The 24,413-nt window shown below is 42.8% G+C and overlaps 1 protein-coding gene across 5 annotated transcripts in view; it reads left to right on the top strand.

Moving 5' to 3' along the window:
• Window positions 1–24,413, top strand: part of XYLT1 (xylosyltransferase 1) — a 207,851-nt gene that overhangs the window by 27,562 nt on the left and 155,876 nt on the right. Inside the window, exon 1 of one of the 5 annotated variants that reach the window (XM_064461808.1) lies at window positions 19,640–19,801. The exons of the other annotated variants lie outside the window; for them this stretch is intronic. The gene's annotated coding sequence lies outside the window, so the exon portion shown is untranslated. Of the gene's footprint in view, window positions 1–19,639; window positions 19,802–24,413 lie in introns of those variants that run through there. 5 annotated transcript variants of the gene reach the window in all.

Here is a 24,413-nt window from a genome sequence, read left to right as displayed (position 1 = left end):
TGTGCCCATTGCCCCTTGTCCTGTCATAGGGCATTAATGAAAAGAGCCTAGTCCCATCATCCCGACACTCACCCTTTTAGATATTTATAGGTATTGATGAAATCCCCCCAGTCTTCTCTTCTCCAGGCTGAGCAAACCCAGGTCTCTCAGCCTTTCCTCATAAGGGAGATGCTCCAGTCCCCTGATCATCTTCATAGCTCTCTACTGGACTTGCTCAAGCAGTTCCCTGTCCTTCTTAAACTGGGGGGCCCAAAACTGGACACAGTACTCCAAATGTGGTCTCACTAGGGCAGAGTAGAGGGGGAGGATAACCTCTCTCGACCTGCTGGCCACACTGCTTTTAACACACCCCAGGATACCGTTGGCCTTCTTGGCCACAAGGGCACATTGCTGGCTCATGGTCAGCTTGTTGTCCACCAGCACTCCCAGGTCCTTCTCAACAGAGCTGCCTTCCAGTAGTTCAGCCCCAGCCTGTGCTGGTGCCTGGGGTTGTTCCTCCCCAGGGGCAGCACCTTACACCTGCTCTTGTTGAATTTCATGAGGTTCCCCCTCAGCCCAGCTCTCCAGCCTGTCCAGGTGTCGCTGGATGGCAGCACAGCCTTCTGGTGTATCAGCCACTCCTCCCAGCTTGGTATCATCAGCGAGCTTGCTGAGGTTACACTCTATCCCATCGTCCAGGTCATTGATGAATATGCTGAACAGGACTGGACCCAGCACAGACCCCTGGGGAACACCACTAGTGACAGGCCTCCATCCAGACTCTGCTCCATTGATCATGACCCTCTGAGTTCTGTTGTTGAGCCAGTTCTCTATCCACCTCACTGTCCACTCGTCCAACCCAGGCTTCCTTAGCTTGCCTGTGAGGAGGCTAAGGGAGACAATGTCAAATGCCTGACTGAAGTCAAGACAGACAACATCCACTGCTCTCCCTTCATCGATTCAGCCAGTCACGCCATCATAGAAAGCTATCAGGTTGGTCAAGCATGTCCTTCCACTGGTGAATCCATGCTGACTGTTTCTGATAACCTTCTTGTCCTCTACATGCCTGGAGATGACCTCCAGGATGAACTGCTCCATCAGTTTCCAGGGACAGAGGTGAGGCTGACTGGCCTATAGTTTTCCAGGTCCTCCTTCTTGCCCTTTTTGAAGATTGGAGTGACATTGGCTACCCTCCAGTCCTCGGGCACCTCTCCTGTCCTCCACGATGCTGATGTATTTGTTTTTACTGCTGATGTATTTAAAGAAGCCCTTCTTGTTATCTTTGACATGCAGTGCCGGATTTAATTCCAAGTGGGCCTTGGCCTTCCTCATCACATCTCTACATACCCTGACAACATTCCTATATTCCTCCCAAGTGGCCTTTTCAGTCCCTTTCTCCACATACTGTGAACCTCCTTCTTCCATTTGAGTTTCTCTAGAAGCTCTTTGCTCTTCTGTGCAGGTCTCCTGGCTCCTCTTCCTGACTTCTTCCTCCTGGGGATACACTTCTTGAGCTCAGAGGAAGTGGTCCTTGAAAGCTGTCCAGCTTTCTCGGGCTCCCCTGCCTTCCAGAGCCCTAGCCTATGGGATTCCTCCTAGCAGGTCTTTGAAGAGGCCAAAGTTGGCCCTCTTGAAGTCCAAGGTTGTAACCGGACTCATAACCCTGCTTCTACCTTGCAGTATCCTAAACTCAGCCCTCTCATGGTCACTGCAGCCAAGGGTACCCCCAACTCTCAGATGCTGTCTGAGCCAGCATCTTCTGTAAGGAACTTCACAGATAGACTAGATAGTCGCTTTAGAAGATCTGACTATTTGTTTAGTTAGTTTAAACAGAGCAGTTGGCATTGGAAAATGCTGTTTCTCTGAGAATAGCACACCTGCCATGTGTGAAAACTCACTGTAAGATTTTAAATAACTGGAGACCAGAAGAAGCACTACTGCATTGCCACCCTCCTAGCATTGTTGTCATCTTTCATTCTATCCCATTAGTTACAATATAGTCTGAATATATAGTAATATACATATGTGAATAATGTATGCATTAGATTGACAGAGTAGATGTTTTGGATGTACTTAATGTGAAAAGCATAGAAAACATTTAAGAAATTCTATCTAGAATTTTCACAGAATGAAATTGAAATTTTTCGACTTCTGTTTCATATTAAGAATTAAATTTAACTTCAAAGCATCAGACTTGGTTTGTGCTGGAAGATCCATCGACTCTTATGGTAGTGTCTGGGGGTTTGTTTTATTGTTTCACTGCGTGGAAAGGTGTAAGACGATGTCTGTGTTTTTACCAAATGGAAAGAGTTTCATCAGGAATTGTCTCCACTCCAAATACGTTCAGGTTTTCTTTACTGCAATCAATACAGTTATTCATGGATTTCTGCTCCCAGCTTACTTGTGGCTGTATTTAACACATGTCATTGTACTAGGCTACATAATTTTAAGAACACTTTTTATTGTTGTACAGATGTGGGTTGCAATGAGGCCAGTGTTGTATACAGTCACAGTGCTGTATAAATCTGTCTCCTACTCCTGTAAACATGAGCAGGGTTGCTGTGCATGTTGAGTTTTGTGGATGGTTGATGTCTGTTTTAAATTCCTGTAGTGGCTGAAGCCAGCTCAGCAGATCATCCTTGGTATACATTCAGCAGCCTTGCAGCTTTGCATAAATAATGGTTAGATGATTTGCATAGTTTTTCTGGTGCTGAAAATAATTTGCATTTGCTGATGATGAGGCCTATGGCATTATAAAATCCACTTGTTACAATGATGTGTCCTTGGTTGACAGAACAGGGTTGTGTGGTTTGATTTTTTTTTTTTTGTGTGGTTTTTTGTTTGGTTGTTTTTTTTCTTGGAATTTTGAGTCTTCTGAAATGAAATGACTGTTTAATTTTCAGTGACTACTTTCTTTTAAAGATCAATGGTTACACAGGCACAATTAGGAGCATCTCTGCTTTTTTTTTATTGACAGGGATGAACGAACGTTACATAGGAAAAGAAAATAATATATTATTTTTTCTTCCTCTCTCTTGTTTGTTGCCTCCAGGTGATTTTCTGTTGAAATGTGGTGCTAGGTAGTAAAGTAATGAGATTTAAAGTGAAGACTGCTCCCAAGCTGAGCTTTGGAATTTTTGGGGTGCATATGTGGAACCCAGTTCTTATGGGTGCCAACTACCCATGGTTTTCAGGAACTTCAGTAAAGACTGAAGATCTCTGGCACCATGCAGAGGGCATTTGGTGCTTTTTATTTAGGTCGCAGCTGGATATTTATTAACACCTGTCATTTTGAAGAGTCGATGACACTTAGGCATATGGATGCCATTAATTTTGAGTGAAGTTGGCTGCCTTTGAAAATCTCAACTATGTCCATCAATGCTAACACTGGGATCACTAGTTGCTTCTCCCTTATGCCGTGTTGGGATCCCCTAGTTTCTTGCATGCATTTTGCTCTTTAGTAACCTGCCAGCATTATCTTGAACAAGTTTTATTGCTCCATTCTGCAAAAACAGCATTTAAACTTAAAAAACCCCAAAACTTTTGTATTGTAGGTTTACTCAGAAAATGCTGTCATGCGTGGGATCTGGGGTCAACACCTGATTTACTGGTTTAGGTTTGGATAGGTGTAAGTATTGTAGCATCCTGTGTCGTGTGCTTCCTGTGGCAAGGCAGGAAGTTTTAGTTAGCAGATGACTCCAAATTGGGTGGGAGTCTCGATCTTCTTGAGGATAAGAAGGCTCTGCAGAGCATCTGAACAGACGGGATCCATGGGCCAAGGTCAATTGTATGAGGCTCAACAAGGCCAAGTGCCTGGTCCTGCACATTGGTCACAAGAACCCCGTGCAATGCTACAGGCTTGGGGAAGAGTGACTGGAAAGCTGCCCAGTGGAGAAGAACCTGGGGGTGCTGGTTGACAGCCATCTGAACATGAGCCAGCAGTGTGCCCAGGTGGCCAAGCAGGCCAACAACATCCTGGCTTATATCAGGAATAGCGTGGCCAGCAGGAGCAGGGAGGTGATCATGACCATGTACTCGGCCCTGGTGAGGCCGCACCTCGAATATGGTGTTCAGTTTTGGGCCCCTCACTACAAGGAGGACATGGAGGTCCTGGAGCATGTCCAGAGAAGGGCAACGAAGCTGGTGAAGGGTCTGGAGAACAAGTCTGATGAGGAGAGCTGAGGGAGCTGGGCTTGTTTAGTCTGGAGAAGAGGAAGCTGAGGAGAGACCGTATTGTTCTCTACAACTACCTGAAAGGAGGTTGTGGTGAGGTGGGTGTTGGTCTCTTCTCCTAAGTCACTAGTGATAGGATAAAAGGAAATGGCTTCAACCTGCATCAGGGGAGGTTTAGATTGGATATTAGGAAAAATTTCATCACTGAAAGAGTGGTCAGGCATTGGAACAAGCTGCCCAGAGAGGTGGTAGAGTCACCATCCCTGGAGGTGTTCAAAAAACGCGTAGACATGGCACTTCAGGGCATGGTTTAGGAGGTCTGGTGGTGTTGGGTTGACAGTTCAACATGATGATCCTAGAGGTCTTCCAACCTTAATGAAGAAGGAAAAAAAAAAGCGGAGGTATGAACATTGGCCAGCTGCTCTGTGGCTGTTCTGAAGTGCTCCATGGGCATACCATAAGAAATACCATCAGAAGCTGCAATCATGTTTGTGTTTTTTCAAACAGGTGTTTGAGACACACATAGTCACCTCTGGAGTGTATATAAATTACAGAAACCTGGGGGCTGGTAGACATCTGGCAGGTAGTAGTGGTGTAACTTGGTTCATTTCCACAATGCTGTTCTAATAGGATGCAGCTTACTAAGGTAGAGAGCATGGGCCGGCCAAAAACCAACTTTGATTTAATACAGTGAAATTTCTGCCCAACTATAGGCAGGAATTAAGTTAATTTTTTATTACTAACTTTTATCCCCCTACAGCTATGATGTAATAGGCCAATGTGAAGTTATGTTTATATTTGTTTCAGGTGTCATCCCTTTAGGGTAAAGCCGTATTACGTGATTTTGAAAAAGAAGATAAATGCAGAGATTATCACAAAAGTAACTTCCATCATTTCAGTTGCTCTGTTTCAGACTACAGATTGCAACTTGAGAAGAAAAACGGGGTTGCAACCTTTTTTGAAATGCTGTCACACCTGTTTTTGTGGTAAGCCTTTAAACTTTGAAAGGAAGAGAGCCCTCAGGTGAAGGAGGTACCTCTTCTTTGTCCCGTAATATTTTGTTGAGGTTAGGCTGCAGTATGAGATTGAAATAGCTCAAATTTTTGCCATCAAATTGTTTTAGATTGGATTAGGTTAGAGTAATCCACTTCATAATACTACTGGAAATCTGGTAAAATGTTAGATTGTGATTTTATTGCCTTTTTTTTCTTTTATTTTTCTTTCCTTTCCTTTCAAGAGAGTGTGTAATACCAGCAGTAGCAGCAGCAACTACTTCAGAGATTGCCAGAGCAGTAAGTTTGCTTCATTGCATTCAAAGCTTGCAGTAAACACTGTGGCAAAATTAAGACTCCTGCTTTTCTTTGACCTCAGTGCAAGTGCAATGCCTTGTAAATGTGCATGAGTATGTTGCCACGTCTGATGAGGAAACTGCTGCAGAAATGTACGCCTGAGGCCTTGCAAAGGATTGGTGGCAGATCTAGAAAAAGAAATCAAGGCCTGTTGACTACCTGAATCTGCTCTCGTTTGTCAGGATTGATGCTTGCTTTTAATCAAAGAAGACATGCATCTCTCCACATCATCCACAGTTAGTATTGCCTTTGGCCATTGTAGGAAGACTCAGCAGTTTTGAAAAATTCCCAGTTATTCACCAAGGGAATGAAAAATGTGTGAGAGCTGCTGGCTGGCTGTTAAAATTGTGATGCAAGGGTGGGACCAAGTGTTAGAGGGAACACTGCCAACAACTGATTTTGTGTGTGTGTGCATGCATCATTTATTTCAACCAAAACCGATTCATCTTTCATTTTCTGGGTTGCCACGCCTTGTGTCCCAGACTGGCTGCGATCAGTGGGGTGGGTGAGGCAGCCCTAGCTCATTGCTTGAGCTTTCCCACAGGAGTGTGAGCTGGAACAACTCAATTTCTTATGTTTTAACTTGATCACCTAAACACTATTGTCTTAACCATCCCCCCTCTTTTTTTAAATAAGGAGAATAAGTCTGAAAGTGGAAGTATGACTTTAATGCCTGAAATAATACAGTTATTGCAATAAGGTTTTCTCATTTTACTCAAATCACAACTGGCCATGGTTTGCATAGAGGGAATAAATTAAGCTACGTGCACAGTGCGGTGTTACATCTCTTACGTAAAAGGGTAGGTCAGGCAGAAATATTTACATACACCCTGCGAATATGCCAAAGTCCTCTCCTCCTAAGCACTCTTGTAGGTTGGCTTAAGTTATTAATAAAATTGCTTATCCCTGGTATCTACTGATACGTAGGCAGGCAATTGGTATAATTTTGTGAGCTACACAATCCAAAATGTGTTTGGCCACAATTTTTAATGGCACTGTATAAAAGTTTTTAAGGAGCATCCGTATGACCTTGAGCTGGCTTCATGGTTAAGGTGGCCGTGGTAGGCTGGTTCATCCGTGACAAGTGGTATCACTGGCTTCCAGCTGTGGCTGTTGTTGGGAGGATATGAATAAGAATATGTTAATTGATAGCCTGTGAGTAATCAACTTAGCCCTGTTATTTTTGTACGAAGCAGACTAAAGAGCTTTTGCATTACATGTTGAAGTGTAGGAGGGCTTTGCTCTGCTTTTTTTTTTTGTCTGGAGATCCTTTTTACCAGTTTTTACTTTCAGAATACTCCATGGTGGCATGCCTCAGACTTCCGCTCTTTCTGATACTTGCACCTGACAGTTAAAAAGACTTGTAAATGATGTTACATGCCTAATATTACTTTGTTCTTTTTTGCATCTGATTAAACATTTTAAGCACTAGACTAGGCAGGATGGGGTAACTCTTGGTCCGCTGACTAGACTGGGTTTGCCCTCGGTCCCTCTGGGAGCTGAGCAGTGGGCAGTGCAGAGTGTCTCTTCCGTCAGTGCAGATTGCTTCCACTTGTGTCCGTCTCCCTGCACCGCTCAGGGGCTGCAGTGGCTGCTTTGTGAATATGGTTCTAATTGCCTTCCACTGCTCTTCACAACTTATTCTTGTGGCAAAGCTTGTCCGAAGCTTTGAGCTGCTGTTAGGTTGTTTGTTTGGTTTGGTTTTTTGCAAGACAATCCTGTTTCTGGGCTCATCTGCAATCATATGCTGGAAGTACGTTTTTACTTCGTGGCTGCATGTAAGAATATGAAATCAGATGTCAGGATATGTGGCTGTGAGAGAGACCAACAGTGAGAATGAGTCAGGCTCCTGTGCCGTGGGGATGGAAGCAAGTTGCCTGCTTGAGCCCCCACCCCCCCACCCCTGAGAAAAATTTTTTCCCCACCAGTCTCGGAAGTGGTGTCCTCTAGCGTTATCCCAATGATGAAGCTTTGTTCAGTTTGCAGCACGAACAGAGATTTATGGGTGCTTTACCTAGAAATTAAATAGTACTGCCGCTGAACTTTCTTTCTGTAAACAGAATATTTATTACAGGAGGTCTTGAAACTTGCACTTAAGTATTTACATTTTTAAACTTTGAACTTAGCTTGGTATAACTAGGCGAGATACTTTGAGAGATAACCGTGCTATTTGCTGGCGTTTGAGAAGGTCAGTTATGCAAATAATGAGCAGAATAAAAAAGCCAAACCAAAAACCCAAGTTTGTCAAATGTATTTGCTACTATGAATCCATTATCTGGATGCAATTGTAGTGGTGTCTGATGTCAGTTCAGAAATATTTAAGTATTCTGCTGTGCAAAATTTTAAGTCCAGTGTATGTTGAACATACGTCTATCTTGTGAACTTGAATGGGATTGGCTGTTTGTGTGTCCTTTAGAAAGTACTTGGAAAACACCCCACAGCATCTTATGGTGACAGTAAAACTGTGGCCCCCTAAAAATTGAAACGCAAATACCTTGATTGTTTCAGGAAGCATAGCCAAAAGAGAAAAGTTTTGGCTAGTATGTTGCAAGAACTATAGATGAGGTTGTGTGTAAACGAGGTGAGACAAAGTGGCAGATATTCAGCTGGTGTCTCAGCTGTATTTTGAGCAGCTGAAGGTTGAATCTCTGTGTAACTTCTAATTTCAAGAGCCAGTCCCAGCTTTCTTTGCCCAACAGGCGTTACTGTGTGGGGTTCAGTGAAGTAATTTTTTGTCCAAGAAAAAGAAAAGTGAGGCCCCATAACTTTCATAACTGCTTTATTTAAAACCTCATAATCATTATTCATTTAATTTGGCCAACAGTCTTTTCAATAATCCCAAGTGTTAACATGTCTGTCACTCTGGGCTTTCGCAGGTGAGTGCTGTTTGACAAGGAGTGCTCTCTCTCTGCCCCTGCTTCCCTGGGATGCTGCCCGAGCGCGGTCTGCGTGTTGGCAGGCACGCTCAATGGGCTTCTTTCACCAAAGTGTAAAACTTGGCTGTAAGGCAGGTTTGGAAAGACACACTGACTTGCTGTTGCACAAAGAAAATTGTTGCTCCTCAGGGAAATAACAAAGTTAGAACTCTGGTGCCAAGTGTTATAGGATGCCGGCACAGCGAGTGTTTGCATTCTGAGAGATCTCTGCCTTGCCATTAACAAGGAGTGATTGTGCAGGAGGAAAGTATTTGCTTTGCCTTCAAGACCTGTGCAGCAGTGAGCAGAATTGCCATTAGAATTTATTCGTTGCCTGACACTTAGGTTTTTTTTTCTTAGACACCATCAGCTGGCATACTTGGCTTTAAATTGGAGGGAATTAATTTGTAATAGGTTGCTGTGAGGTAATACAATAATCTCCCTGTTTAGTAAAAGTCTGATTTATATGGCATGGTTTTCATCCCAGGATATACATGTGAAAGGGAAGAGCATCGTAATTGCTCCTACATCCCATGCAGTAAGAACATAGATTTTGGAGGAGTTTATGCTAAAAGCAAAGTTGTCGAATAGTTAAAGGTATTTATAAAGTGTTAATATCCTTTTTTGGCTCCTGAGTAGGTGATCAACTCATATTATTGCATGTAGAACTTGCTGTTAAAATTGTGTTTTTATTTTCTTCATCAGAAATCAAGCTCAAGTCTTTCTTACTGCTTAACAGAATTTTTGAAGGCACAAAGGACTTTTCTGGTGAATTCAGAGAAAGGTTTTCAAAGCTGTGATGCAGTGTAGGAAGGAAAATAATCCACTCTATTGGAAGTTTTGTGAGAGCATTGGTTAGAAAAGCATCACAGTGTATTTCCAGGTAGAAAGGATGCGGACATCTTGAATACTCAGTTACTATGGAGTAATGCTCTAAAATGGAGATGTCCATAGCTGTGGTTATAGATGGGGCAAAGGATGGGAACTTCTTAATGGTAAAGAGGCATTTTGGGCTTACTGGGAGTAGTGCTGCAGCACATCAGTGTTTGAATGTATGTGGTTGAGTGTTCAGGAAGAATAATGCTTCCTTTCTTCTGCAGTGCCTTTCTCCCCCCACTCTTGCTGAAACACATTTCAGTGAAGTACAAACCAATTACATGTTTCACACCTTACCTGATGGTATTTTTTTCCTCCTCAGCAGTGATGTTTTCTCATCCTGTCCAGTTATGTTCAGATCTGTGCCGAAATTGGCAAGTAAAACTTTGTGCCTTCTGAATAATTTATATTATCAGATCAGATTGGAACCCATGATCAAATTACTGGCAGATGTTAGTTGCTACAATTGTACCCTGGATTACTGGTGATCATTAATTTAGCAGACCTTAAAACTGCAGTGTCTGTTCTTGAGAAAGTATAGAAATTGGAGAATAGAGGTACTTACATTTTCCAGCAGTACCTGAGAGAACCATACATTAAATCCCGATATAAAATGGAACAACTTTTTTGTCTGAGTAGAATTACATCTGCACATACTAGCTTTGACCGAAATATTTTATAATAAATCAGTGTTACGAACAAACTATAGCACAGAGCTTATAGACTGTAGTATGCAGTACTCCTCTCAAATGTTTTGACTGTGCTATAGATGGTTTTGCATTAGTAGAACAAAAAGAGCTATACTTCCATATCCTAGCAGAGGATTTTCCAGGATCACGTGGGAGGTTTTCTGGGTTGTTTTTTTTTTTTTTTTTGACTCTCATGACATGAATTCACAGCTTTTTGCCCCTATTTGCAAGGTGTAACAGTTTATGTGTACTTTGCTTTGAAGCCTCCCTCTTCTGCAAATGATCTGTCTGCTATGGGTGATTAAAGCATAGCAAAAGGACGTGTCCCCCTTGTAAACTGCTGCAACATCTATTTGTTTATGGAGCAGTAGTAACTCAGTGACCTTTCAGGTTTACGCACACACCATTTCCATCTCCTATCGTTAAATCTGCCTTTGGATGTTTCATTACTTCCAGAAGACTGGCCAGGATTAATATGATCCAGACCACCCGTGCCTCTGCTTCTTTCCTTCTGAGGTCTGTCTGCAGGTTTTAGCTCTTAATTACAGTACTCAGAGTCATCTTACTTTTAACATTGTACCTCTTTCTTTTTAGGGTTTTATATATTACTTTTCCTCAGCTAGCAATCAAAAACTCGGAGGCTCATTTCCTTGCTTCCTTTTCTGGAAATGAGTTGTCTTTTTTTTAGCTGAACTGAAGGATAAGGCCCAAGCATTACTATATAAAGATCCTGCTTACCACATGTTAAGGAAGGTCATGGAGTTTCTTAAACTTCAGTCCATTAAAACAGCTCTAAAGGGCTGTGCATTAATTACATTTCTGCTTAGCTTAGTACAGTGGTGTTTCTTGCTTACTGAGAAAGCCCTGACTTCAGATAGCACGAGCTCCATTTCAGGTGCCTGGGACAGGTTTTCTCCTGGTCATTAAGGAATGAATGAATTCAGGGTATACTTTTGGTTGCTTTCAAATACATCTGTTTTAAAAAGCCAGTGACTGCTATTCTGATGATTCTTTCTTTACAAACACCAACTCAGATCTGTTGACTTGCTCTATTTTGTCCAAATTAAAAACATACCCAACTCAGCCAGTCAAATTCCTGGTTGCTCTGGCATGAGCAGTGTTAGCTCATATTAGAATAGACTTACGGTTTATTTACCCTGACATTTTCAGCTTCTTTTCAATCAAAATAGTAAGAATACATTACTTTTTTTTTTTTTTTTTAAATGAGTATATTAGTAGTCTCTTCAAAACAAAAAAAAGCCATTGCCTCAGGAAGAACTGAACACCCTTGATCTGACTGGCAGATTTTGCTGTGGAAATTCTGTATTTTAAGTTGTTCGGTAGAAAAAGAACTTTCTTGTTATCTCTGTAAAAATATAATTAGGTATGATACAATATTGAAAAAGTGCGTTATTTTTCAAATATAGGAATCTTGTCATTTTTAGTTTGATGTGTTTAATACATATTGCCTTTACTTAAAGGAACTGTTGCTCACGGAAGCTACCAACAGAATGAGCTGAGGTATGTTTCCTGTTAGATAAAACCAAATTTCCTATCTGCAGCCTGGCAGTCACCTGTCAGTTGCGGAATAGTTAGAATTAGAAACACCTTCCTTTGATTTTTACTGTTTTGGTTTTTTTTTTTCTCCCTGAAACACTTGCTTCTTGGATAATACTGCTATTAGCAATGTAATGTTCAGTAAATTATCTGCCTCTGACAGAGCAACAGTGTTTGTTTATGCTTTAGGTCTGTGATAGTATCCTCAAGAAAAGAGGAGATGTATATGTAGCGATTTTGATTTGTTTTGTTTTGTTCCCAGTGTGTCCATCCCTTCCCCCCCACACCCAAGCCTGGATAGTCAGTCTGCACTCATCTCCAAAAGTGCTGGTTTTGTTCCAGCAGGTAGGAAATTTTTACTTATGCTTGCAGGAGAACCTGCCTGCAACATCCCATGAGAATACAGTTTCCGTGTTGGTTTAGTTTAATGTATCCTGTCAGAAACTGAAATACACACCCCTCAGTTTTATTTAGGTAAAAAAAGAAAAAGGAAAGGGGGGGGGGGAGTGATAACTTTCCCCTGATGCAGGCTCCCAGGAAGATGACAGGGTTGTGTTCACACTCCTCCCATTTAGCTTCAGTTGTGTTTTAAAGGCAGTTCATGGTTCCCAGGACAGTAAAGAAACCCTGCATTTTCCTCTGTGTGCATCTCACAACAGTTATGAGCAGTGCTTGGATAGTGAAAATTTCACATGATAGATGAGAATAAACTGTTGTTCATAGAGGCATAGAGCAGCCCCTTAGACAGGATTCAATCATAACTCACCTAGTCCTTTTAATCCTTATTTTCTGGTAGCTCTTAGCCTTTCAAAAACAAAAATCAAACTATAGGAATAACCACAATGACACTAAAATTCAGCCCAGAAGAGGGAGAAATGCTAGACACACAGCGTGCAACCCACTGGGAAACTGGCGCTTGCTTGATGTGTGGAAGGTGCTCAAATACAGATGAGTGTCAGTAGAAATCTTCTTTGATGGCCTTACGTGATGATTTCCTGCTTCCAGGAAAAAAAGTGTGCTTTTTTTTTTTCTTTGTGTTTTGTTGAGATGGATGGCAGTCTAGGTAGCACAGTCAGTTATTTCTTTTCACCTGTTATGTGTCAGAAAGAAGGGTGTGCTTGTGTTATTAGCTGCTTCTCCCATTAAAAATAATGCTTGTTCTGGAGTTTGTGCAATATTGTCTATGAAATTCTGTCCACTGGGAGTTGGGGATGAACTGGCTTCATCCATCCTGCCTTTGATTCAAGTCTGAGTTTTTCAGTGTGGCTGAGAAGGGGACTTGGGATGTCGGAAACACCGTTGAAATTTGTGTCAGTTGTCTTTGCTGTACTGTCATACCTTTCATTTCCACTGTAGTAATTCACTGTCCCAGATACCAGCACTGGCTTGCTGGCAGAAAGTGTCCAGGGCCCATTTTTGTGGCCAAAAGGCACGCTGAGTGCAGGAGAAGTCAGGGCTCTGTGCCTTAATGTGCAGTGATACCATCTCAGAGGATTTCTTGGCTATGAAGGAGTTCCCCTCTGAAACAATGATGTGCTGTCTGCCTCCCCTCCGTCTGTATGCTGTTATGAATGCCATGTGTTTTCTTCCACAAACTGGAAGGAAGTTGTGGTTTCACAAGGACCTACTTGCCTTCCATTCTACAAGGAAGAAGATAGGTTTTTTAATTTTTATTTTAACTGGGTCGGCAATTATGTAATAAAAAGGGTATGACTGCAGTGATTAAGACGAATTAGCCAAAATGTTTAGCAAGCTACTAAAGCCATGAAATCATACAATTAGTGGTGAAGCGGTAACAGCAAGTTGGCCTTTCAGCTCAATACTGTACAGATTTTTTCATTCAGAGACGTAGAATAGATTCAAATTCATGACCGTAGGTGTTACTCTAAAACAAAAACCTTGGGTGACAAGTGTATTTGTAAAGGTATATATTTGCAAAAGCAAATTTTCAAAATTGAGATATGCGGTGGGTAGTAGAATACTCCTGTTCACTTCAGTGGTGGTTATGGAAACTGTTAGCCTGCACGTTGCACAGTTACAATTGTATGTGCAAATGAGCGCTGTCCAGGCTTGGTAACTTACTGCTAGAGTGCTCAGCCAAAAAAAGGCTTGTAAAGGAGCTTTTTCCTATGGGATGTTCTGCTTACATTGTGTTTGTATTAATCTGCAAAGATACAGCCCATAAAAAAGCAGTCAAGTCAGTAGGAGCCCAAGGAGAAATAGGTTCAATTTCAAATAGAAATCTAAAGCTGGTTTTAAATGCTTCTGCTCCAGCGACATCCAGCTACCTCTTAAAACATGTATGTTACACAAGAGCTTTGCATCTTAAAGCAGGGTACTATGAGGTTTTGATTACTGTAGTTTCAGGCCAAAGGCTGAACCCTTATGGCTAAATGAAATGCCTATTTTTGTACAAGACATGACTCTTACATGGAGGTGAATATGTCTCTGTGTCAAAATCCGTTGATATTCTCATGGCATGTCTTCTGCTCTCAGCATGACCTGAGAATGTTGTAGCTCTGATCTACTTAAGCAGCTATTATATTTATTTAGATGTGCTGTTATGGGATTTACGGAGAGCCTGTATTAGGCCATAAATTCAGCCTTCAGCCTCCTGCAAAAAAGATATTATGGAAGAAGACCTTTCAGCACGGGATCCTGGATGCAATGATAACGTATTTGTTTACATGGTTTTTCAGGCTGTATTCAGAGATTCTAAAAGTGTAGACAGATTTCAAATGATGATTTAATTGTTTACAAGTGAGCGTTTTCTGCAGCATACAAAGGAGATGAACTAATCCCAAAAGGCTTTTTGATATAACTCGAACAGATGATTTCCTGACATTGTTATATATCCTGGTTTAAGGCGATGAATAATTAGCTATTTAAGTTTTTTTAAAAAATACCTTGAGAACTAGATGTCAGCTGAAAAGCTGTCAGTAAATTTGGAACAGCTTTGCATGTCAAGTTGATTATAGCAATGAATAAAAGGAATTACCAGGAAAATGAACCATGCAGTGTGCAGTTTTTAACTTCAGTCTCCCCACAGTTTCTCCCATTTCATTCTCCAAATTCCTAGGGTGCTTGTGATATTATCAAGCTGTGGAGTTCCCTTTCACAAAATCCTTTTCTGTGGGCAACTCTTTCTTGCTATTTACTCCACTTCATCAATGTGCAGTCACTTGAAACTTTACATTCAAGGATTTCCCCCCCCTCCAGACCCAAGTGCCATTAATAGCATCTTTTGTCTGACTTCCTGAAATATGGAAAGCCACTTACTGCACAGCATCAGTTCCAGGCGACTGCCCGGGACCAGGCAGCGCAGCTGAGGGCAGTGGGTTCTCCTCTCCTGCACATCCAGCAAGCTGCCATGTTTACCCTCTAGTAACAGAGGTTATTTTGTGTTTTCTAGAGTGGATCAGATGGGCATATTCTCTGTGCAGTTAGTAACAGAGTAGTTGCTAGGTCTGAGCTGAACAGTTTGCAGGCTTACTGGGACTGTACTAAGTGAATTGCAATAAACAGTTTTGGAGCATTTTTAACAAGAGCATTAAGTTGGTTTTGAAGGTTTGAATCCTGCACGTCGCTGTGCATAAAAGTGCACTGTGGACATATAAAAGAGTCAGTGTCTTAAAAATCGGGTTCATTTAAGCAGATGGGACTGAATTAATGTTATTTGAATTATTCAGCTTGAAAATAAAATCATGCATCTGTATTAAAGTTAGGAAATTAGATGGGCCGAATCTCCTGACACCTACATGTGTGGAAGCAGTCCTGACTGCAGTGCGGTGAATGGAGATTCATTAGCAGGAATTGTGAGACTCTGTGTTCATGTTATTACATGAGCATTGCCATGGCATCTGAAGGCCAGTGCAAAATGGAGCTGCTCGAGGGCCATCTTGTGTCTAGATGGCAATTGCTGTTTACCAACACAGAATACCTGTTTTGATATGCTGAAGTGGCAGACTTAGCCTTTCTGCCATCGTCACTGTCACAGAGGTGCACAAAGTCACATTAGGCAGGTGATGTAACCCAAAATAATAGTTATACTAATCAGAAGTGTTTTGGTACTCTGACAAATGGTAGTAAACCACAGGTACAGGATGCCAACAGGAATTAATACTACACCACCGATTTGAGAATTCCTAAGCTTTAGAACGATGACTCAAGGTGTGCACTCACCTAATAAGGCAAGGGCTCTCGGCCTCGGGGAGTTACCTTGGGTGGTGTCCTGAGCCAAGGGGAGATTCCCCGACTGCAGAGCTGCTGCGCTGAGGAGGACTGACTCCATTTGGACCCCATTTATACCCTAGTCAAACCTGACTAGGGTAATACATGATCGTGTCGGTTCCTATTGCCTGCGGACTCTGTCCGCTGGTGACTGGGTACATGCTACAGTCACCAACAAGGCATAAGGGCATGAAAAGAATCAGTGGCTGCTTTGTTTCAACAGTCGGAAAGCCCCGGTCTTTATCAGAGTGGGTGCACCTGCCACAGTCACAACTGTAGTGAGCCAAAGCAGTGCTGGAAACCTGTTTCAGAAGTGAGAGGGAGGTTCCCCTGGCAGAGGCAGCTGTGCTGTTTATGAAGAGGAGGCTTATAGAGAATAGATTACAGATGGTCTGACAGCAGTGATGCACCAAAGAAAGGGGACAAAAAAGGAAAAGAAGGAAAACCTGGAAATTAAGGATGGGGATGAGAGGTTCCTTGCTGACTGCTTCCCTGTTCAGAGAGTGAGCAGCAGTGAAGTTGCTTTCCACTGGGTATTACTGCAACTCTTTCTTTTGCCTGTGCCTCTTTCTTGCCATACCATTTAAATGGATGGGGTGGAACAAGGCTTGCTCAAGAATGCTTTAAAATCATTGGAACTGGGCATTAATAAACCATGTGTCCCATTTTAGTACAGCCATGTTGGCGTCAGCTGGTCACATGGGAACGTTTCACATATTTTGAAAATAAACAATCATTTTGGGCTACAGAAGTTTTCACACTGATTCAGCATAAATACAGTAGCTGTGTATACCAGTGTGGTGTATAGTGATACAAAACCAAACTCCTACAGTGTATTACTAAGTACTTGGCTGTTTGTGAGGGGCTTAATGGCATCACATGAATGGATTGGTAGCTAAATGGAGGATTGACTAAGCTAATCTCTGTGAGAATCCTCTTTAATGAGTTAATGAGGTGTTCTTATGGGCGCCCTACACACACAGATGCTGAGGAGAGATTTTTCCAACTTACCAAGTGATGAAACTTGGATCTGCATCCAGGCTGATAATAAAAATGATGGATAGGTTCCGTTATTTGGGAAAAATATGTTTTAGTTCTGGCATGAAAACTGCAGAAGGGAGCCAAAACTGCTGCTCTACCTGCATATTCTTTATCTTTTCGTGTAGCATATTGATTAAACTCAGCCTGATGCTGACCCCTCAGTACTTCCAAAGTCTGAAAATCAGCAGCTATACTTTAAAAAGTTATCTATTTCGTCTTCTAAAAATCAGCATTACCAACTTCTGTTCTGATCCAGTTGTTATTTTTTTTGTTGTGCGTTTTTTTTTGGCTTTGTTTTTTTTTGGGGGGGGCTGGGGTGTGTGTTCTGTTTTTTGTGGGTTTGGGGGTTTTTTTTTCCCTCACCTCTCCTAAAGATTGGAATGTATTCAGTTTATGCAGAGGAAGTGTCTGGTCCTAAATTGATTTATTAGGGATGTTATTGCATAAAACCACAATTTTTTCAGCTATATGAGGGAAATGGAGAATACAAATCTTGGTGGAATTTAGGGCACTGTATTATGTGTAGTGGTGGGATTGTTTGTTTTCTGGCTGTGCCTGAATGGAGGTCTCACCCTTCCTCCTGTCAGTGGACTCCTGTATACCTGACATCTGCGAAGGACTGAATTTCTGTGATACAGCTCATTTGACTCTCAGGAGACAGAGAAAGTTATGTTTATTTTCAGGGTGGCCAGTGCATGGGTCTGTGTGAGAGGGGTGAGGGGGATGGGTGATGAGCGGCTGTAGCCTGAGTGTGTCTGATCTGCCTGTCAAGGATCTGGGAACAGTATCCTGGTGCTGGGCACGTCCTCTTCAACTTACGGTAGGCTTGCATCCATCAGACACAGTCTGGCTTTAATGCAATCTAAAGATTTTGTTAGTGTGTTCTTTAATTCTTGTTCCAGGTAATTAATGAACTTGTTCAGTACGACCTCCCCTCAGCTCAATACAGTGCCATTTATCATTATCATTTGTTTACAGTCCTGCAGCCCGTTCTCAATTCCAGTGCTGTGCACTGGTCCTTCCCAAGTCTTTTTGAATTAATTTTTCAATTAGGGTTTTGTGAGACACAGTATCAGATGCTGTCCTAAAATCCAAAAAATATGACCTCCACTGTGTTCCTTTAATCCACTCTGTCTGTAACTCTGTCAAAGAACAAATAAAGCAATTAAATTTGTCCGGCAGGCTTTATTCTGTATAAAGCTACACAGGCTGCTTCTCATTCTTTTACCCTCAAGATTTGTAGCTGGATTTTCTTAACGAAGCTGACTTCCCCTCGTCTTTTTGTTGTTGTTGTTGTTCTTTTCCCTTTCCCTCATAAAAGACCTAGGGCAGTGTTCCCAGCCACTTGCTGTCCTCAGTTTATTCTTTTGACAGATCCTGTGCATGAGAATAGCAGGATGGAAATGCTCAGGGCATGACCCAGGCTCTGCCCGGCTGCGCCCCTCTGCAGAGGGGGCCCAAGTGATTGCAGAAGGGTGCAAGATGGTGAAGAGCTGAACCGAGTCCTCGCAGCATTAGATGACAGCATGGCTCTCACTGAATAGCCATGCTTTACTCCTCTTTGAGACCAGGGATTGTCTTTTTCTGTGCAGTGCAAAATCAGGTGAAAATGTGCTTTTTTTCTTTTATTGTTTTTGTTATTGGGGTTATGCAGAGACCACTTAAACTGGCCTACCACCATACCTCTTTCGTTTCCAAGTGCTTTGGTACAGATTTCCAGCATGATTACCTGTGATAGATACAATTGAAATATGCAACTCTTCTGCCGGCTGGCTGACTTCTGTTCACACCATAGCAGTGCCTGACTCAGCTTTGAAGCTTGTTGTGCCTGAAGCCTGTCCTCTTTGGCTGCTCATTTAAGTTTTGAACGTGTTCCTTAGTGCAGGCTTTAATTTTCCTCTGGTAACGTATCTGTCTGGAAACTTTAAATGAGCCTGATCTTTGAACTCAGTCACAGCCTTCCTGCTGATTTTCTGTACTGTGTCCTGTTTCAGATAATATTCAAGGAGAGTGGTTTGGGATTGTTCTGGTCAGAGATGATGACTGGAGCTGTTGTCAGCCAGGACAGTTCTTTTTTTTCCCTTTAAATGCTATGCTTATACACGGAACTGAATTAGTGTTTCCCTCCATGTGCTTTTTTCTCTGTAGCTTTTTATAACACTTGGTTACTCTGTATTGTGAAAATGTTGCATAAGGACATGTATCTTTTTTCTTTTTTTTCCTTTTGCCCTTCCATCACTAGAACAACAACTAACCCACATCCATGTGCCTGAATATAATTATACTCAAAATTGTACCCAGGCTGTAACTCCTGGGGTGCTCTCTTGGAGGCTTCCAGGGAAGCATCTGCTAGAGAAGTGCTGAGCTGTGGGGCTTTCAGAGATGAGCTGGGGCATGCAGGGAGAAATATCTTTTTTTAGTATCAGCCGGTACACTTTGCCATCTCTAAACAACCCATTTATATTGATCTGTTAGATTCATATTCCTTGTCTTTTTATGCATTTGTACTTCATGCTGAAATTTGTTTGCTGCCCAAAACAAACTGTTCGGTTTGTTAGGACACAGCAAAGCCACTGCTCCTGTCTGCTCTTAATAAACTGTTAAAGAGAGCAGGAGAGTTGATCTTTGCTCTGAATTTGTTAGATGTATCATTCTTAAGCACAGATTTGAAAAGGGGTGTCGAAGCAGCTATACTGTGTTAAACTGTCAAGGCTTGAAAGATAAGCCTGCCCTGAGTTAATAAGTTAAAACATTAACTGTCTTTCAGTTTGTACCTGTGAGACATCATGTCTGGCCTGTGTAGCTGACATATTCAAAATGTCAAAGCAGTACTTGGGCAGCCGCATCTCTGTGGCCAGACATATTTTACAGACATCTGGGAAAGCTTCCTACTGGTATCTGCACACTGCTGCAGCTGGGCCTTGGCTGAGTTCAGGGGTCTGTGCTGAGCTGGTGGCAGCAAGTATTTTTCATGTGGTAAAAGACACCAAAGGTAGGGGTAGCAGCAGCTTCATTTGTAACTGGAATTTCAAGATTTAATAGACAGAAGATTCAGTCTGTGGCTTAAGTGTTCAGTAAGATGGTATGGATTTATTTTGGGTAATGGTTTTTATGGATGCATATGAGAGTTCTAGGCTATTTCTAGGCACTGACTATTATTGCAGCCTAAGGAATAGCAGGTTTTGATGCAGTTCAGGTTCTGTAAATGACTGTAGTCTTCTGTAAAGCTCCTGCAGACAAGAAAACAGATTTATCTTTGTGGAAAAGCAGGGAAGCAGCAGGTCTTGGATTTAACTGAAGTGCCCTTCAACTGCTGGATAAGCACGTGACTGTCCATTTGGCAGAAGACACGTATGCTGTGCTCAAGTCCTGGGCAGACCCTCAGCTTTCTGGCTTTGAAGGAACTACACTGATTTACTTTACTATCCAAGGGATTAGAGCATATTTTTACCAAAGTCACTGGCTATTAAAGACACTGCAGTTGTTTCTGGCAGTGAAATATCCAGAATTGGTGTGCAGAGGCATTGGGCACATCAGTTTTTTGACCAGAACGTTATGTTCTACCAGTTGATATGTACCTCAGCACAGAGAGGGTAATATTCACAAACTATATCAAGCTAGTCAAGGACTAAGCAGATGTGAACTGTTATGTCTCAAGCCCTGCTGACTTGTTTCAAGGTAAGAAAACATGAAAGTACTGCCCTTTTCTATAGCTGCCCAGTGGCTGAGTAGAAACAACCCGGCAGCTTTGGCCTCTTCACATTTCTAATACTGTTATCACGGGCTTAATATCCAAATGCTTTCTAATGTCCTTTCTTTCACATGGAAGAGCTGTCCTGGTATGGCAAAGGGTGGTAAGCCTTTGCCACACTCAAGTATTTGTTGATAAAGTTATTCACTACTGTGCTATTTTTAATCTCTGTAATTTGGATTATTTTAACTCCCCTGTAATGAATCCAGACAGAACCTCCAATGCACTTGGAAATGGAGTGGGGAGGAAAGCTGTAAGCACTGAGGGTCTCAATCTCAGATTTTGCTATTTTGTCTTGAATTGTTGTATTGTAAATGGTATCTCTATAGAGTTCATCTTCTCCATGGTTTTGCTGCATGTGCTACTTTCCCCTTTCAGTATGTGTCTTTCTATGGTTTGTTTCTTTCCACCTGTGCTGCAGCTTTACTTGATCAATATCCTCTTCTAAAGGATTATGGGTAGTTTCAATGTATTTGTATTCTTGTTCTTGTTTCTTCTGCCTGGTCCTCTCTCCTAGGTATGCTACAACTGAGAACAGTGAGAATAGCTCAAAGTGTGCAGAGTAAGAATCCAAATTAAGTGCCTGTATTGTGTAAGGGTGTTGACCAAGATAGTACTTTTATGGAGCCAACCATGAAATTCTGTGTCTTAAATTTTAGTGGATAGCCTGGCTTAAGCTGCCCTCCCACTCTTCGCAGTTTCTCGGCAAACTAGAATAGGAGATGATCTTGCTTAAATGTATTTTCCCCCAATGGTTTGTTTTGAGTTAGGACCAGTTCTCCAATTTGGCCGCACAAACATTTCATTTGTCAAAATTAAGGGTTGGCAGAGGCCACGTGGGCTGATGTTGCCACTGAAGAACAGGTTCATTAAGCTGTGTATCAGTGACGCTATTAGCAGTGAGTGCACTAATTGCAGCTCAGTGGTTTGGAGCAGCCTCTCTGCATATTCCGGTATCCCGAGAGCTCGCAGGAGCTGCAGGACCACCTGGCATGTTTGGCTGGGGTTGCTCCACCTCCATTATGGCCACATGTTGTCACAGGCGCTAGTTGAGAGAGGAGCCCCTGGAAGGTGCCTGCATCTTCCTCATGCTGGCTTCGCTGCAGGAGTTCTCCCCTCTCCTGGGGCTTCAGTGTCTGTCAGTGCCACACACGTCACTGAGAGCAGAGCTGAGACCTGAGATTGGGTCTGTACCAGGTGTAGCGGGTGGTGGCTCTCAGGCAGTTGAGAAGCAGCTGTTGTCCTGCTCCAATGCTGGCCAGCAATGGGGCTGTGCTGTTACTGGATGACACAAGTCCCTGCTGCTGGAGGAAGGGAGACAGCAAGTGGGGCTCAGCCTGGCCCTGCTGGTTGTCCCAGGGGGTTGCTTCATGCTAACTACATCTGTCAGTGTTTCTGCTCCTCAGAAGCTGTTTTCATAGCTTGCACGCTCCATCTCCCCTCTCTTCCCTTCTGTCTCTTCAAAGGATATGGTGTCTGCGGCTCTCAGTCATATGAAAATTCGGGTACATGGCTTGCAGAGGAGACAGGTTGGCTGCTGCTTTTCTGCACCGTTAGTTTGTGTAACGGGAAGTTGTACACAGTTCGGACTTGGCTTCTGCCACTGCTTGCCTAGAGCCTGCCACACTGGCTGAAATCCTGTCTTCTCTAAATGTTTGTTTCCAGGCCATTGCAGCTGTAGTAAGTAGTGGAAGGAATGGTATATTGATAACACAGTGATTTCTTCCTGAGAACCACTATTCATTCAAAGGAGGGGGGGGGCGCGCGGGGGAAGGATGGTGCAAATGTGCTAATTTCCTGTCTTGGCAAGATCAGTCTTTCATTGAATAATTGTTATTAATGTGTAGTAGGAAACATTCTCTGTAGTTTTTTCCTTTCTTCTAGCTGCTTTTTGGAGGAGGAAAAAAGAAGTAAAATAATAGCTTTTACACCTGTGTACTAGAGCCTCCTGGATGTGTGTTAAGGTGTCCAGCAGAAATAGTAAAATTTTGATTTATGTGGCCTGTGATGATAAGCTGAGATTTTTATGGAATTGGTGTATTTTCTTGAAAGGATCCTTTGCAGAGAGCCGTTACACTGAGGCTCTGGATACATTAGTACTAGCAAGTCCTTCCCATCTTTTCATCTTTATGCAATGGTGGGCAGTGTGATAAAAAGCAGATCTGCAAGAGAATTTTTGGGTTTTATTTTCCTGAGGTATAAATGACATCCTGTTGCACAAGCCCTGCTCCTTAGAATGTGCTTAAGCGTGTTGGAAATGTTGCTGCTGTGACCCCTCTGCCTTGCAGTACGAGGACGTGAGCCGAGTGACTTTAGGATTGCTTGTACCCCTGGCCTGGCCGCTCCTGTCCAGGCTAGTCGTACTGGCACTGCCAGGAAGCCTCTCTTCTCCAGGTAAGTCAGCATGTGTGAGCTAGCTGGTGGTGTAGAGGCAGTTGTTAACGTGACTGATATCTTAAGGGTTACAATTAAGGTTACTGAACACTTCCTGTAATAAGATGCTGGGTTTCACTTCAGGCACATGCCGCACCCTCTCTGTCTCTGTGTGTTGGTGCCCAGGGTGCTGCTCTGGGGTGCTTGTGCCACCACTGTCTTTGTGATGTGTGGGAGGTTACCTGACTTGCGTTCCCTCTTGCTAGCGGAAAGGTGGGCAGAAACGTGGGGAAAGGGCAGTCCAGGAGGTCCCTTCCAATCCTGGTTTTTATTTGTTTTGGTTTGGTTTTTGTTTCTGTGAATATACAAAGGTTTTGAGCCAAATTTCGAGCATAGGATAAAAACCACAGGCTGGCAGGCTAACAAACCCTTGGGTCATAAAATGAGTCAGCAGAAGAGGTGAAGCCACAGTGCCCTGGGATAGTTGTAGCCCTCAACTGCAATTTGTAAAAACAGCACTGCCCACACAGGGAGCTGCTGTTATGTGGTCCTGCCTTGCAGGCAACAGAGCTGTTGGAGAGGATGTGTGAAATGTCACTTTTAGGTGAATCTTTTGTGTCTTAATCTGAAACTGTGGTTTCATGGGAAGAAGTATCTGGTGGTGATGCTGGCATTTGTCACTGCTACTTGCCTCCTTACCCTGTCCCCCACTGCTGGTTCTTCCTTTGTATCCTCCCCCTCCTGGTTTTGCTGGCCATCCCTCTGCTGTGCCAGCACAGCTGTCCTTGCCTTGTGTCATGAGCTGGGTGAGGAACTGATTCAGCTGTAAAATGACACGAAACAAATAAATAAAATTTTAAAAAGACCCTTTCAAGCTGGTTCAGTTCCCCTGTGTGGGTCAGGGCCTGGCTGCACAAAAATGTGGGTGAAAAACTGCTGCTGTGTGAGCACTGCAGTTCAGGGGTGAGGGCACCTGCAACTGGCACTGCTGGTAGGGAGCCACTGCCTGTACCAAGCCACACGCAGATCAGTGTTGCCTCCAGGGATGAAGTGACTAGAAACTGAGTTAGAATCAGCCCATCAAGTAAAAAAAAAAAAAAAAAATCCCAAAAAAAGCTTTTCAAGTGGCTGCCATGCTTGTCAAAGCTGAACAGAGCTGCATGGGAACCAAAAGTGCACAGTCCAGAAGTGATGTAAGGGGCAGCGAGCAGAAGGCATGTCTTCAGGATTGGGTCCAGTGCAGCCAATAGCACTTTGCTGAGCCTAAGCACTGGGCTTTCCTGCAATCAGTCTTGGACTGTCACCAAAAATATGTGTGATTAGATTGAGGTGTAGATTGAGTTACTGTATTAAAACCTGATGTCTTTTGAAATGGTGCTAGAAAAGCGTTTTTCGTGGCGTGGGAGAGAGATGCGTCTTGTGGTCAAGGCCTTGGACAGTGACTTAGGACTTCTGTCATTTTTCCTGTGTGACTTTGTAG

The sequence above is a fragment of the Phalacrocorax carbo genome, chromosome 10 (assembly GCF_963921805.1).
Source record: "Phalacrocorax carbo chromosome 10, bPhaCar2.1, whole genome shotgun sequence".
Lineage (NCBI taxonomy): Eukaryota > Metazoa > Chordata > Aves > Suliformes > Phalacrocoracidae > Phalacrocorax > Phalacrocorax carbo.
Note: the sequence above shows the minus strand (reverse complement) of the source record. Positions and strands in the feature narration are given on the sequence as shown.